The sequence below is a fragment of the Lichenostomus cassidix genome, chromosome 10 (genome assembly GCF_008360975.1).
Source record: "Lichenostomus cassidix isolate B80296 chromosome 10, HeHo_3.0, whole genome shotgun sequence".
Classification (NCBI taxonomy): domain Eukaryota; kingdom Metazoa; phylum Chordata; class Aves; order Passeriformes; family Meliphagidae; genus Lichenostomus; species Lichenostomus cassidix.
Genome location: NC_139491.1, coordinates 14301742 through 14317568, shown reverse-complemented (window position 1 = coordinate 14317568; position 15827 = coordinate 14301742). Strand labels below are relative to the sequence as shown.

The 15827-nt window shown below is 39.6% G+C and overlaps 1 protein-coding gene across 2 annotated transcripts in view; it reads left to right on the top strand.

Moving 5' to 3' along the window:
• THSD4 (thrombospondin type 1 domain containing 4) overlaps window positions 1–15827 on the top strand; it is a 238567-nt gene that overhangs the window by 93861 nt on the left and 128879 nt on the right. The window lies entirely within an intron of this gene.

Genomic DNA, 15827 nt, shown 5'->3' with positions numbered 1-15827 from the left:
AACATAAATCTGCTTTAATCACAGTGATATCTTGTTAGATATGATGCTACTCAATGTTAGGGAGCAGGAGACTCAATCTGTCGGGGTACTCATTTGGCCTTTGTCACAGTACTTTGTTAACGTCTTAGAAATTATGGGAGTACTTCTGGTAAAAAAAAAAGAAAATTTTTATCCTGATTTTGTGGTTTGTAGTTTATAGAACATGTCTGGTTACTATTTTGTCCAATGCAATAAAGCAAGTCTTAGGTATGGCAGGATCTGTGAAGCATTCTGCCTAAAATGCTATTTATTCTATCCATCATCCCTGAAACCATGAAAGGAGAAACTAAATGTCATGATTAATTTAATTCTTACAACCATAAATGAGTTTTCAGTTGAAAAACTGATGAAAAAAACTTCTATCATACCAATGCTGTAAGCATTTTGGGAATTTCTCTGAAACCAGCTCAACAGCTTTCAGTGGAAATACAGAAGAAAAATACAGTTAATTGCTCGTCCTTGCTGTTAGCTAGTTGATCTAAATGAAGCATATTGAGTCATATATAATACCAGCAGACATTCTGGCCCTGCTGTGTTGTGCCAAGCCTCACATCAGTACCATCAGCACTCTGTCCACAGTCACCACCCTCAGCGAAGGGATTGTCTTTCAGTGGAAGTTAAATATTAGATCAAGACCAAGACTTACTTTCTGACTCCAATTGTCTTCTAACATTCTTAGCTCCGTTGAAATACAGTTCATTCACATCTCATTCCCATAGGCCATCTTTATTGTCTTTTGAAGGACTCAAAGCCAACGTTGAAGAGATTCTCAGGGAGTTTTCTGTGGCTGTATTTGCTGCCTGGTGCAGAGTGGAATCATGGCCTTGGGCTCGTAGAAGTGTTTGCAAATGGAAATGGACATCTAGCATCAGTAAAAGAATTTGACTAAACACATACAGACTGGACACTTAAGAGAGTTGGAAAATATTTAAAAGATAAAGCAGTTTAAATAACTATATGCATTGTAAAATGCAATTTAATGTCTACACGTTTGCATCTGATCTTTTACCATCTCTATTTTTTTCTGGAGTTTGTATGGATATGTCTGTCTATAGGTCCTTCCATCTGCATTTCTATCATCTCTTCTAAAACCAGCATGATTGGCCTTAATTTCCGTGAACTACCTTGTTACTATAAAGTCTATTTTTGGAAATGGAGAGACAGCCTAGGTAAGAGTATTCTGTGTTGTAGAAGTATTAAAAGAAAGGATTGAAATCTACACTAAAACTCGGTGTTAAGAGAGCTGGTGTGGTATAACAAATACCAGCTAGAGCACCAGGGCTCTGTATTGCTGGTTTTCCATCCCATGTAACAAGCTGTGCTACTTTATATTATTTACTTAGTGGCATACCTTAAAGCTTGGAAGGTGTTCCAGCCAGGAAAAAGGGAACAGAAACAGTTTTCTAATGCATCTGTGCACCCCAAGGCAGTGCATATTTCTGGATCAGACCCTCATGTTCACTCTAGATGTTCTAATGTTAAATATTATGCACTGCACTATGTCTGTGGCTGATATCTGTCTACAGTAATTCCCAGTTGTAACTAATACATCTTCCTATTTAACATAGTTCATAGGAAAATACCTCCATATGTTTTGAGTTCTCTTGCTTCTTCACTTGAGTTCTCAAGAGTATGCTGTTAATTTAATATATGATTTTGTTCCATATTTGTGTCTTGTGTAAGCTGGTTAATATAGAGGCAATAAACTTAGAATAGCTGAAAGGTTGGTATGTATAAGGTTTATCTAGTAAAATGCTCAATAGGGTCAGTGTCCTTGGCTGTATTGTAGCAGAAGCTCACTGGTCTATTAGAGAGCCACAAAATTTAAAATATTTATTTCATCAGTAATCTCCTTCTCAGAATCTATCTGAATAGGTCATTTACTTGGCAACATCTCTTGTTTCATAATTATTAATTCCAGAAGAATAGCAGCTAATGCAACTTGAGCTCTCCTGTGTTTTCCTCTGAATCTCCTGTTTTCTTTTAAAGGCACAGGCGTTGCACTAGGTGCAATGTGGCTGATCCCTTGCAGGGACAGGGCAGTGCCAGTTCATCTCTGTGCTCCTGTTTTGCTGCCAAGTATTTTGGAGTTTAGGAAAATGCCAAATAAAAGAGAGTATTGAGTGAGGATGGATATTTAATTGCTTTTACTAGTCTGAGTATTGAATCACAATGCAAAACCCTCTTGTGTTTCTCGTTAAAAGAAGTGGATTTTTTTCCCCCAGATCCATGATTATGCACTATGGATTGGGCATCATATTGAGCAGGCTGCTTACAGGAATTAACCAGCTTATTTTCACCAGAGGAGCAGGCAGTATTTCAGAAAGGGGGAGGGTGAGCTGCTGAAAGCTTATGTGTGCATATATAGTTTTAAAGTGTTTGAGCCAGTACAGAATGGTTTCAATGGAAAATGGATAATCGTTAACATGAGCTTTTGTACAGCTGCTTTTTGGCTAAAAGAGAGGTAATTTATATTTAAAGTCTGCGAGTGTGATCCATTATTTTTCACAACAGTGTTTTGCTGAAGTTTCCCCTCTTTGCCCCTCAGATTCTTTAGTTAATAAGGCTACCTCTGCTGTTTCAGCACAGTTTCTTCCTCCAAAAGGTCTGTACCAGGTGAACCCTAAATCACAAACTGTGCTTACCCTCTGTTTTTGGATAATATTTGTGAATAGCTTACATATTTGGCTGCAGCCTTATTGCCAGACTTGAAAGGATTGCTGTATTACTATGTTGCACTGAGTCCAACTTGAGACAGGAACAGGGAGAAGAGCTTTAGCAAATTTTAAGGGAGCTGTAGTGATGTGTGTCCCTCTTTCTGTGCTATGTTAGCGAGCATTAATTGATACAGACATTTAAAAATGACTTGCACAATTAAACATTCATTCCCTCTTCCCCCTAATTGCTTTGGGAAGAATGAATGTAACTAGGCTGGACACGGTTTAATAATTTAGCTTTCTTGAGGGTTTGGAAACTTTTTTGCTATGTCCCTGTCTCCACTGAAATTCTGTATTGTTTTGTGTGGAGTAGCCTGGCTGCACGGACACAAAGCAATTGGCTAATCTGCCTCACACCATCATTGTAAGGTGATTAGAAATTTAACACCTTAAAATTAAATTTGAGAAAAGTGAGAAACTGTATTGTTTCAGGTCTTTGGAATGGTTCTGATACTTTCATGTAGAGGTAACTGTTGGTTACTGTGGTATGGAAAGGAAAAAGTGTAGGATTAGAAAAATGTGCTCTGTATTGTTCCCTTTTGATGGTAACAAGTATGTTAACCATCAAGAGAAAGAATTTCTAGTTTTGAAAGCTCTACTGAACTACCATATGATCATCCTGATACTTTCATCATTGGAGATTCATGGTTTGACCTTCAACATCCTGTTAAGGCATTTATAGTGACTTGGTTCAAGAGGCAAATCTAAGGTTGGTAGAAACTAAGGTGTTTCAGGGTATGTAAGATGAAGCAGTTGCAGTATATGTCGTTACAGAAACCTTTAGATCAGCAGCCTGAAAACCAGATATGTGGGTTTGATGTTACCTAGGCATTTGAGGCAGCAGTCACACTGTGAGTTGCTTTTGCTGCAGTAGTTAGGATAACTGGTGATAACATTTTAACAAAGATTTTTAAGTGTTACGCTTCTTTTACTGTGTTGGACTCAGTTGTACATTGATCAGGCTGTAGACACTTTCCATGTATAACTTTGGGGACAGAAAATTATATACTTTTATTTTGCTCTCTGCAGTCCAGAATAAGAGGTAGGATTTGCAAGACTGTGAAATTTCACAATTTACTGCTTTCCAGAGTCAAGAACTGACCTATTGGAAATATTTTTATAATTAAGACTTTATGCTCCTTTGTGCAATTTTCTGGGACAGAGTCCAGACAGGTGCAGGAAAATCTTCCTTATTTCTTATTTTGAGCTCTGAACATCTGTGTATCTAGGACTGCACTTGAGCATTTGCATTTCTTTGGGGAGAAGCCACAGAGAGAGGTTTATTCATGCAGAAACTGTTTGTATGAATGGTAACAGTTTCCTTGATGGGGAGCAACAGTATCTTAATGTTAACTACATGACGGCAAATATATTTTGAACAAAAGCAACTGCTGTATCTGTAATAACTAGGCACTATAGAAGGAGGAATAAGTCAATAAATAAATGTCAGAATGCTTGTGTGCTCTGCAAGGTCCGAGGTTAGGAAAGAGCTTTGGAAGAGCTCAGTTTGTGCTTATTCAGTTTCTCCAGTGCCAGTCTCCAGTGGTGGAGATTCTGAGTCTCCCCAAGCAAATGGTGCTTAGTTATTCCTTCCAGTGGATATTTTCTGTGAAGTGTAGTATAGAATTCTGTGGTATGGCTTTGCCCCATTACCTCCTGTCCAGTTCACAGCAGTCATAGGAAGACTTCTATTCCTTTTCGTATTTTATCTCCACCAGGAGACTGTCATCCCCTCTGCCTTTTCAAAAGACCACTACTGTTTGAATCTTCTCTCTTTTTAGTTATGTTTTGTAAAGCCCTGGTCACTCACTTTCTCCTTTGGATTGTCTTCCCATGGCCCATCAGAAGTGTACAGTGCTGCACTGAATGTTGGTCACTGAAGTGAGTTGTTTTCTGGTTTACACTGACCTGCACAGTGTTTGCTTTTCTTTTGTTAAGTTCACACCTTCAGTGCCTCACACTGAATGAGATTCACTGTCACTGCTCCACATTCCTGCTATAATTACTGCTTCTCCATTAGTTTTTCAGCCTGTGTTTGTGCAGGTGGTTGTTCTGTCACAAATGTAGGATATCATACCAATCGCTATTATATTTCATCCTGCCTTTTCAGACCTTTCCCCAAGCTGTCACCCTATTTTTCAAGCTGTAATCCTTCCCTCCAGTATTGCTGCCTTTCCCACCTTGGTGTTACCTGTGGATCTCTCTTGCTATCCCATTGTCTACCTCATGCATGAATACATAAGCTGGAGCTGTATTTGGGTAGGAAAAATTAGAAGCAAAGTTGCTAAGAAATCTTGAGTCTCATCAATGATCATTATAGCTTTTTGTGTAAGAATAGTCTTAAAAATAAATGCAATATGAAACACTGAATGTTTAGGGTTTTATCTGTCACCAGAAGGGAAGCAGCTTTCAAGTAACTGACTGAGCTCCAGGTCACTGGCATCCTAGTGAAAATATTGTTCTAATGAACATTCATTTTTTAAACTGATGTTTATGAGAGTGAAGGAAATAAATATTTTGGAGTATGTAAATAAAAGCACAGACTGTTTTAAGTAATCCATAACAATTTATTTGCCTATAAAAGGACAGTGGCAAGAGGCCATGGAAATATAGTTGGAATGTATTAGATCAAATAGTAGCTATATTAATATTTAAATGAGTACAAGTCTTTTTTATTATTTCAGAACTCCTCCTCACCCCACAATAGTTTTTTTTAAATCTTAAGACAATCTGTAAGTGGATAAGGCCCAGTCAGAACATGCTGATATGTATTTCCTATGGGACAGTGACAGTCAGTCTGGAGCTGACTTATAGCTGCTGCTCATCTCTGATTTTGTTCTTTCTGCTGTGGCTCCTCAGGTGGTAATTTCTTGGTGTTGTTCCAGAGCAAAAAATCTTCAGTTACAAACCTTTTAGAAAAGAGATTTAATCTCTTCTCTTGCTTTTCCCATTGATGCACATGTGTGTTCTGTGTATAATAAGTATAAAACTTTGTTTAGTTTATACAAGCACAGGTAGTACATTTTAAGTCTGTGCTCATCAAAGTGGCTGTGTTCATGTTAGCATAGAAAACTGTAAATGATGAATTAATGAATGAATGAAATTAATCCAGGAAATTAATTTTTAGGAGAAAAAAAAAGAAAAAAGAAAAAGTGTTTCTAAGTCACTGCCTCATCTAGAGTCAGCAAGGAAAAAGAGGCAGGGAATGACAAGGATTTTTGTGGGTTGATCCAAAATTATTTTGCTGGGAAATTTTGGAAAATTCAATCTGTTAGAAGATACTTAAAAAAATGTGGATTGAGATAACTGAAAACATTATTATTATTGTCTCTGAGTTGTGTAATGAAAGTAAAATGAAAGTTGATTACTATACGCAAAAATTGTAAAAAACATTGCGTCATCATTTCTTGTAAATAATGATGTAACAATTTTCATTTTTACAGATAAAATGTTAGGTTTCTTCCTTCTTCTCCCAAGCTAAATAACTTAGAGCAGCATAGCTTCAGAAAACATTTTGAATTTAATGCAAACTGTACAGCTCAGACCAAGTTTTGTTGAAGAAAGAAAATAAAGATTTGTTTCCAATCATGTAACAAAGTGAGTCTGAGAGTTGGCTCACTTTGTCTGGGAGCTGATAGCGAGAAGCAGCAGCACTGTGTTCCCCCCTCCCCCTGCTGTCACTTTTGGCTGCTCGGTCCTTCTTTATCTTCATATTAAAGAAAGCTTAGGGTGCACTTCAGTGAGGGGTGACTTTTACATGGAGAAGAACATGCCATTAGTTTACATGAGGCAAGACTTTCTGTGGAGTCTTGTTTGGTGTTTTATGAAATACTAGAGATCTGGGTATGATACTTATGCTTTTTTCATGATAGGAATTATTTTGGGAGTTTTTAGTGTTCACATGCAGAGTTCATGTTTTAATAGGAGAGAGACTTCTAAGACATTTAACTTTAAACCTGCTTCCTTAAGAGGTGACTGAAAGCTTTTGTCTGGAATGCTGCTGGGGGCACCACAAGCCTAAACTTGAATCTCCTTTCTTCCCATCTACCTTTGGCATTTATTATTCTGAAGCATGACATGAAGTCCTCCTCCAGTAGAACTGATTTGAATAAAACTGACCAAGCTTGCTGTGGATAGTCTGAAGGCAGTACTTGAAGGTATATTTACTAAAGTTGCCAAAATACTGATTTATATAATTTAACATTATTTGACATTTCAAGTATTTGGGGATACTAGTGTGATGATATAGAAACATGTTTCGAATTACAGATCTGGATGCAAGCTGAGATTCCAGAGGCCAGTAAGATTCTAATACAGACAAATAGAAATATTCAGTTCTTTCCTATTTTAAAGACAGTCAGAGAGTATTATCAAGCTCCTTCCAGAACATCCCAAGCTAAGAGCAATTGGGAATGATAGCTCTCAGCCTCCCTCAGGAAGTGGTCAGCACTTCATGGGATGGAGCACTTTTTGGTATTTTTCCAGATGAGAAGTTGCACTGCATGTAGCAGGTTTTCATCTCTGATTAGTGCCAGTATAAATAAATATATAAATTTGGCTGGAAAATGAAATTGTTTAGATTAGTTCTAATTTTTTTTTCTTGGTAGTTTTGTCTATAATAATATGTCCCCTAACTATTATAATTTTATTTTTAATAAATTCTGTATAACATCACTGCAAGAAAAGGCCTCTTTAGTGAAATCCTAATAGTTTCTTATGATCTCATCGTCTTACGAGGGTTTTATTGATACGGTTTTAGCTATCACTGTATATAAACAGAAGCAAAAAGTTTTGAGCTCAGGCAATTGCTGTTTGGTTTTCTTCTGCTTACCTAGCAACATCTTCATAATTCTGATTTAAACACTGAGGGCTGCTCTGAGAAACAGAGCAGTGCAGAGCAGTGCAGTCCATGTGAAGCTGCCATCCCCTGCCTCTGCTGAGGGCCAGAGAGGCAACTCTGTGTGGCTGCTGGGCACTCTGTAAAGTGTAAGTGATGGCTGTAAACCAGATAAATACCTTTTAAAAAAGCTTTTCACTGATGGAGAACTTTGATCTGTGTTTGCATAGGCCAGTGGAGACATCCAGTGGCCACTGGCTGACAAATGGTTGTCTCTGGATTGTGACTGCAAACACATGAAAGGCTGATGTGAAAACAGACATTTTTAGGAGTTGGGTTTTTTTTCCTTTTAAATTCAGAAAAGAGTTCCAGATGCAACACAGTAAAAACTAAGGTCTGTGGAAGAAACTACATTACCTGGTTATGTCATTTAAAGGGGTATTGGCCTTGGGCCTCTGTTAAACATATTACTTGTGCAGCTGTACTGAAGCCAACAGGACTTGCTGGTCAGGTACCCATGTGAACCATTTGACTGAGTGCTTTGCTGCACTGATATTTCATAGAAGCACCTCAAACCTAAATCTTTTGCTGATTTTCAGATGTCCAGCTGACCAAGAGAGACTTGCATGTGTGTGGTTTTAGGAATGACTTGTTGCTCGTTGGTTTCTTTTAATTTCATTGAATAATAATCAACTTTCCAGTTATTTTTAATGTATGACAGTAAATCTATAAGATGTTATTAATAGTTTTTTAATGACAGAGGGATTTGGGAGGAATGGAGATACCAGGAAAAATAAAGTAAATGACAACATTGGCAAGTTTCTTATTGCCTTAAACACTGAGGACAAGTTTGTGGAACATTGAGGCCTTTCAGAAATATTCTGTTCACTGAAGAGCAGAACAAACTGTGGTATATTCAGGTAAAGGTAACGAATTTTTTGAAATGGTATCTTCCTTTTGGGCTCCATATTTGTTACAATTTATAAGAATTTTCATTATAAAAGCTTGTGGGGTTTTTTTCCACTCAATATCAGAAGCCCAGTGCAGACAACATTTCAAGTATCAAATTGTTGAGACAAGGTGAAGTAATAAACATTTTTATTACATGAGAAAATGAAAAGCAAAAGTAGAAAAAAAGAAAGTTCTTCCATCACTGGAATGGAGAATAGAAAATGTGTTTTTTTTAAAAGATCTGAACCACAGTAATGAAAGTATAAGAAGTTAACAAAACTGAAAGGGACAAAGAAAAAAAATAAACACGACCCTTTCTGGTTTTTGTCAAGAGATCTTCTCAAGCCTAATAAGGACAAAGTATCAAAAGAGACTCAAATAAAACAGACCACATCACATTACTATTTCTTTTGGAGAGCCCAAATGTAGTTACATGATAATTATTTCCTGGAAATGTTTGCATATTGTTGTTTAGAAATCTGGCTTATGGTAACTGCTGTAAAAAGCATTATTCCTCTGGCCACTTCAAAAACTTGTAACTGTCCATCACTGGAAAACCAACCTGATTTGGGATCAGTTTTCTCTCATGGACTTTATAGCCTCCTGAACCGCAAAGCCTGAGCTAATGCTCCAGTTCTGATAACTAAGCCTACATAATCTATTAGCTTAAACAGGGAAACCTTAAATAAAAGTAGCTCTGCTTTCTTGACGGCTTTGTAGAGAAGGGTGTGTGTTATGTTTCTTATGCATTTTCCTTTTCTGGATAGGAAGCTGTGTAAACTGGGTTTCCTGTGTTTGGTTGTACAGCAACACATCATCCACCCCGAGCTCCACAGGGCATCACTGCTGGATCAGTGTGGAATTGTCACTGTTTCAGGCCACTGTATGTCTGCAGTAGAGCTGCCAGCTTACAGCCACAGCAGTATGTAAAAGGATCAGACTTCTGCTGTAGTGTACCAGACCTGTCTTTGTTTCCCTGTAGGTATATGTGTTTTGAAGCATTTCCTATATGAAAAGAATCTCTTTATGGGGCCTAAAGATCATGTAGTTCCACCCCCCTGCTGTGGGCAGGGACACCTTTCACTATCCTAGGTTGCTCAAAGCCCCATGCAACCTGGCCTTGAACACTGCCAGGGATGGGGCATCCACAGCTTCTCTGGGCAGCCTGTGCCAGAGCCTCAGCACCCTCACAGGGTCACCTGCAAGTTTATCGCTGAAATCCCACCCAATCCCAGCATTGATAAGCTTTAACTAAAGGAGATGTTACGTGGGTTGACATGAGCACATCTCTTAAAAGTTTTTCCAGTGTCTGCTATGCTCCATTACACTTCCTGTAAAGCAGATTCATTGCTTTTATCATGAGTAAATACTGAATTACAGCCCATGGCAAGCTGGGCCCTGAAAATAACTGAGCTATGCAGAGACAACTTGTTCCTGGAACAATTGCTTCTGACACATCATGGATGAGTGTATCTTGGCTCGTTATGGAGAAGCACTGAAGTTGACTTTACAAGGCAGTTTGCACACAGAATGAAGCCTAATTTAAATTTGCTTAATCCTATAATGTGGTATTAACATGATTATGATATTTGCTTGCCAAGAGTGTGCATGCCACTTCTGTGTGGGCACCCTCAAGGCACGTTTCTCAAATTGCACAGCTTGTTACTAACTATTTTTAGATTTTTAGGCAAACTTACAAAAACTGACAAATGGTAAAAGCATTCTGTAATGTTCTGTGGAGAACTAGAACTGCTATGTAGATAACAACAGGGAGTCTGGATCTCACATTAAATTAAGATTGGGCCTAAGGAACCATCAAGGAGGTTTTGTAAAGTCCAGGCTCTACCTCACTGCATAGGGAATGTGAAATTCCTTTGTTGAATCATTTATTCTGATTGCACCTACAGCCAGTGTTATCTGTGGCAGGATATTTAATGTGCGTGCCCTAAGAGGCAGTACGTGCTCCAAGCAGCTTGAAGTCTCAGGAGCTGAGACAGAAAGGAAGAACTTGGTACATTCTTTAAGGATAGTCAGTGTTTGGTGTCATTTCGTTTACTGATAGTTCCATTCTGATTTGATTTGGCTATTATTTCCTGGGGGTTTTTTTCAGTCTGCGGCTATTTTTAATTTCCCTTTGAACAACTGAATACATTATTTATCAAAGGTATTGTGGTTAGAATACTCTTTCTTCAGACATTTTTTCCTAAGAATATCATTAGAGTGCAATTCCGTGCACTGGCAAGCTGCCTGCTGAGCTTTCTCTGTATGTCTTCAAGCTCACTGCAGAGCAGTTCAATCACAGCCTGGCCTCCTTATCCACCATGCCTGTGTGCCTCCCTGCAGCCTTGCCTTGGGCAAGGGGTTGGTGAAGATGGCACAACGCATTGGAAGAGGAGGCTGAGAGGAGGGGAAGAGCTGACAAAAAGTCCAAATGCCCTCCCACACATGTTGTGCTGTGCAGGTGGATGGTTGGGAGGCAGAAGACCTGAGTGGAGAGTGGGACACACGGGCTGTGCAATGCTGACAGGTTCTGCTCTTGTGGAGAGTCCCACCTAAGGGACCGGCAGGTGAAGGCCATGGAGGCTTAAAGGGCAGAACATGAGGTCAGCACGTGGTCACAGCCTTGAACCCTGCATGGAGTTCCTGTCCTGACCCTGCTGCAGTCCTAGGAGGTGGCAGCTCTATGTGTGTTTTTCTAGATCTCTTCTCTTCTTCTGTCTTCCTCTCTGCCTCTTTTTCTTTTGCTACTTCTCTTTGCCTGGAGCTTTTGGGTAGCATAGTGTTTTGTGAGCTTCAAGGTTTCTCTCGGTAGGGCGAAGTTTATGCTCGGTAAATGCTAAATCAACACTGAGTACTGCTATGATAAGTGGTTTAATGTTGAATTATCTGTTGTATTTCATCCTTTGCCATGAATGGTTGATTTTTGAGCCTTTGATTGTGGTATTTTTGCCAGTAAACTTTAGCATGATTTTCACCTCTTGACCATATCTGAATGGGATTTCTCCTTTGCGCTGAGGGAGAGCAATAGAACCTACTGAGTTGAACCCGTGGATCTAAGGCTCCAGGGCTTAACAGGAGCCTCCATTGCCAACTGCACACTTCTTAATCTGTGCCACCTATGGTGATGAGCGCCAGGTGAAACACGTGTGGCCACCCAGAGCGACCTGCCATAGTGACCAGATGGGGTGACCATAGTGACCAGCCTTGGGTTGTGCCAGTCCTGCCCAGCTCAGGGCAGGTGGCTGCAATGGGTGAACCGTGTGTCCCGCTGTGGCCCCGCAGGACCCCTCAGCATTGCAGAGGGCAGCTCAGCACAGTGCCAACGTTTGAAGATGCTCCTTCGCAATGAATTGCAAGTATGTCTGTTCATGAACTCCTGCAAGTAGAAATGATGTCGAAGTGGTGAGTTTCTGCCTTGTTCTACCGTGCACGGTTTCTAGATTTACACTGGGTATTTTGTGAGGATATTAGTTTTTTACACTGTCATTTAATGCAAGGGCATGGGCTGAGGGTGGAATTGCGCAGAGGGCGAGTGCCCAGCGGGGCTGATTGCCCACCGCCCCCCACAGCGGCTGAGGGAGAACACGGCCGCCATCGCTGTGGGCACTGGGGCCACTGCCGCCAACGGCGCCCTCAGGGCTGAACCTGCTGGGAGCCGCTGTGGAGAGGGCTGGGAGCCAGGGGAGAAGGAGAGAACAACGGGCGTGTTCAGCTGCAGGGAGTTTTCTTTTCCTCTCTCCCGGGAGTTTTCTCCCTCGGGCCGCGCTGCGTTTGGCCTGTTCCCTGCTGCTCGCTCCTGAGGCACTCGGGCCGGGCTGGGCCAGCCTCACCTCATGGCCTCATGGCGGTGACCGCCTCGGCAGGGAGCGTGCTGTGGGCTCGGAAAGCCTGTGCCGGCCCTGTCATGGGATTCAAAGATCAGGATTGTTCTTTGAGTGTCAGCCTGTGAATCCAGGTGGAGGACACTTCCTCTCTCACCTGCTTGTGCTTCCCAGCAGGCATGTGGCTGCTGTCCCCTCTGCAGGGCCACAGGAGAGGCCTCAGCCTGAAATACTGCTGGAGACACAGTTTGAACTCCAGCCACTGCTTGTAGTGTGATAACACCTAAATTCCTCCTTCTCCCTTTAAAAAATTCGTGTATGTGTTTAACAGTTGAATTTTTCGCCTCAGACCTCTGCTGCACTGAAATCTGCAATGAAATGTGTTGATATTTAATTGTGATTCAAGTTTGATCAGTAAAATCAATTTTAGGAGAATGGTGGAAAGTTTTCATTGCAATATGTGCTCTGTGATATATCCGTGAGGTACTTAAGGCTAGTTTGGCAAGGATGTTTTAAGGAAAGTGCTGATTTTTTGATTTAGATACTTTTTCAGTCTGTAAAATGAAAATCAAACATTACATTTTACTAGGATTGTTTACTAAAGGCACCTCCTTCAGTTAAATCAATAATGAATCTGTCTGGCAGAACCTGTGTGGTAACACTAAATTTCACCCAAGATCACTATTTAATAAGGTAGGATAAGGTGAGACTTTGCACAAAGACTTAGTTATGCTAAGGTGAGCACATGAATGGAAAGCAAATAAGTGTTAAACAGTATCTGTGTAATGAGCTGTCCTAGTAACTGTATCACACTTTAAAATAGCTGAGGGGTTTTTTGTGCAAGTGTGTCTTGCTGCCAGCTAGTTGGGAAGACCTTCACCTAGCAGCCTTACTGTATCCCTGGGAGTCAGATAGATCCTTTTGTAAAGTCTGGGATCAGATGACATGGTACTCGAAAATGTTGCCTGTGTCGAATCAATTGCCTCACAGCTCCGTGTTTAATTGACATTTTATGTCCAGTTGCCAAGCCAGTAGTGCAGCTTGACCTACCACCTAAACTATAAAACCTTAAGAGTTGTGGCAAAACACAGGGTAAGGGAGGCTTTTCTTACTTACGTGGTGTCTTGTTCTACATGGGAATTCGATAATGTGTTTGTTCTCCTGTCATTTCTGCATCACACACAATAATACATAATGCTTACATTAAATTTGTATGGAACATGCCTGTCATTCCGCAGGGGAAATTCAGTTAACAGGTTTCGCTCTTTGTAGACAAGTTTTTTTCAGATTTTTCATGTTTGGGGGTGTTGTCTTTAGGTAGTGTGATTGGTATATGCCCAACCAAGGCAGTACCCTACAGGTGCTCATCAAAAGAATCTGAATATCAAAGGCTAAAGGGTTATAGCATATGTTTTTTGTTAAGGCCTGATTTGTTTGTTTGCTTGTTTGTTTATGTGGGGTCAGAGACAGTGACTGTTCTAATATTTCTTTTTGTGTGAGTGGGAACAGTTCCTAATGAGAAAGAATGAAACAAAGAGATTATGAAATGGGAATTACTTTTTTTACACAGCAAGTAATCTCTGTGGTGCTGCATTAGCAATGCAGTAGGCTGACCTATCACAGCAGAAGTGAAGGAAGAGAGAGGCCCCAGAAAAAATACCATGCTTCAGCAGGTAATTTTTCCATCTTTGAATAGCACAAAACTTTTACTGAGCGCTAGAAGGCCAGCTGGTAATTTCAAGAATAAATATTTCAAAGTATCAAAACCATATGGGGGCGAATCAGTAGAGGAATAATATGGGAATGTGAGGCTTCAGGTCACTGAACTTAAGGGAACCAACACAGAAGATAAGGACATTTCAGAAACCCTAAATGGCTTGTTTGACTTGATTTTAGAGAATGGAAAGATAAGAAAGTGTACACTGCAGAGGTGCTGCTTGATTGGTAGCGTTGCATGTTATAAAAATAGGACACTTTTAGACACAGAAAGGGACAAGTTGACTTAAATTGTAATGAATCACTGAAACTGGGTTTTATTTATTTAAGAATTCTGAATATAGTTACGTGTGAAGTGATGAAGCTGCTAAGAATAATACTCAGTTTATCATTAAACCTAACAGTTACACTTGGAGATTGAACTGCAGGAAATACCTCAGTTTGGGTTTTTGGGGTTTTTTTGTTTTTTTTTAATAACTAAGTGAAGTCCTTGGAATGATAAGCTAATGAATCTAAAAAAAGAGTAGCCAATAGAAGAATGACCTAGTTGAACATGGCATGCATGGCTTCTGCAAGAAAACCAAACTAGATAAACAGATCTTCGACCTTTCTTAAAATTAGTAGAGGTTATGTGGATTTTATCAGAAGATTGCTAGACAATACATGATGTATATGAGTGGCAGTTAAAGAGCTGTATGAGGGGAAATTGAAGATCCAGAATTGGTCTGCATTAATGCTGTGTCTGCACAGGGGGTAACTGAAGTTGAGCTGAAAGTTTGGTACTTCTTCAGAAAACAGTTGTTTAATATATATTTGAAGTGATTGCATTTATTTATTTTGGCTATTTCTTATGTCTTAGCTGAAGATTAAAAAATACACTGAAGTCAAGTAGAAAATCCTGTGAACACAATGTTTTAGCACTAAACTAGGGCACATAGCATCTCCTTTGACAGATTAAATAGTAGGTTTCAGTTTCAGTATAGGGTATGAACTGAAGCTTGATGAAGTGAGAGGAAATTTAGTTCATTATTATGGCAGAAATGAAAGTATTGTCAAAAGAAAAAGGATTTCAGTTTGGACCTCACTGCCACTGTGTATCACTGCTGCTCTTGGTTGGAAAGAAACTGAAGGTATTGTTACTTCAATTAGCAAAGAGGAGTTATAAGCTGTGAGCAACTTTGACATGACAGATGATTTCCAACAGAAAGGCTACACAAATGTGTTAACAAACCTGATAGCATAAGATATGGGGAGTGTTAGACTGTGTCTGCATAAGGAACAGATTTTCACAGGAGAAGATAACATGTCTTGCTTCTTGTCTTCTGTGTTACTCTCACCCAGAGTTCAGTGGACTGATTTCTTATTGATTCTTCTATGTCAGCAGAAATCACAGGGTTTTGAATAATAATACTTCTTATATATTTTTGAAAATGAAAGAGGGTTTTTTAGTGGAGTAGAATGAAAGAGTTGGGTTTTTTGGTTGAATAGCCACTAAAGGGTAAAAATGAAGAGAAAAAGCAATAGAGTTTTTAAAAATGTGCATCTGTCTTGTTTAAAATGTTTCTCAGTGCTAGATGTTTGTATGCTTAACTGACCTGAGCACACCAGTGACTATAAGTGAGCCTGATTTGGTGCACATCTTTCTGATTACAGTGGAATTTTGCTGACACTTAGTAGTTATGAAATGCCATAACATGTTATTATGCTTTAAGAAGACTAATTGGGCAATGTTTTTGTGAAACTAAA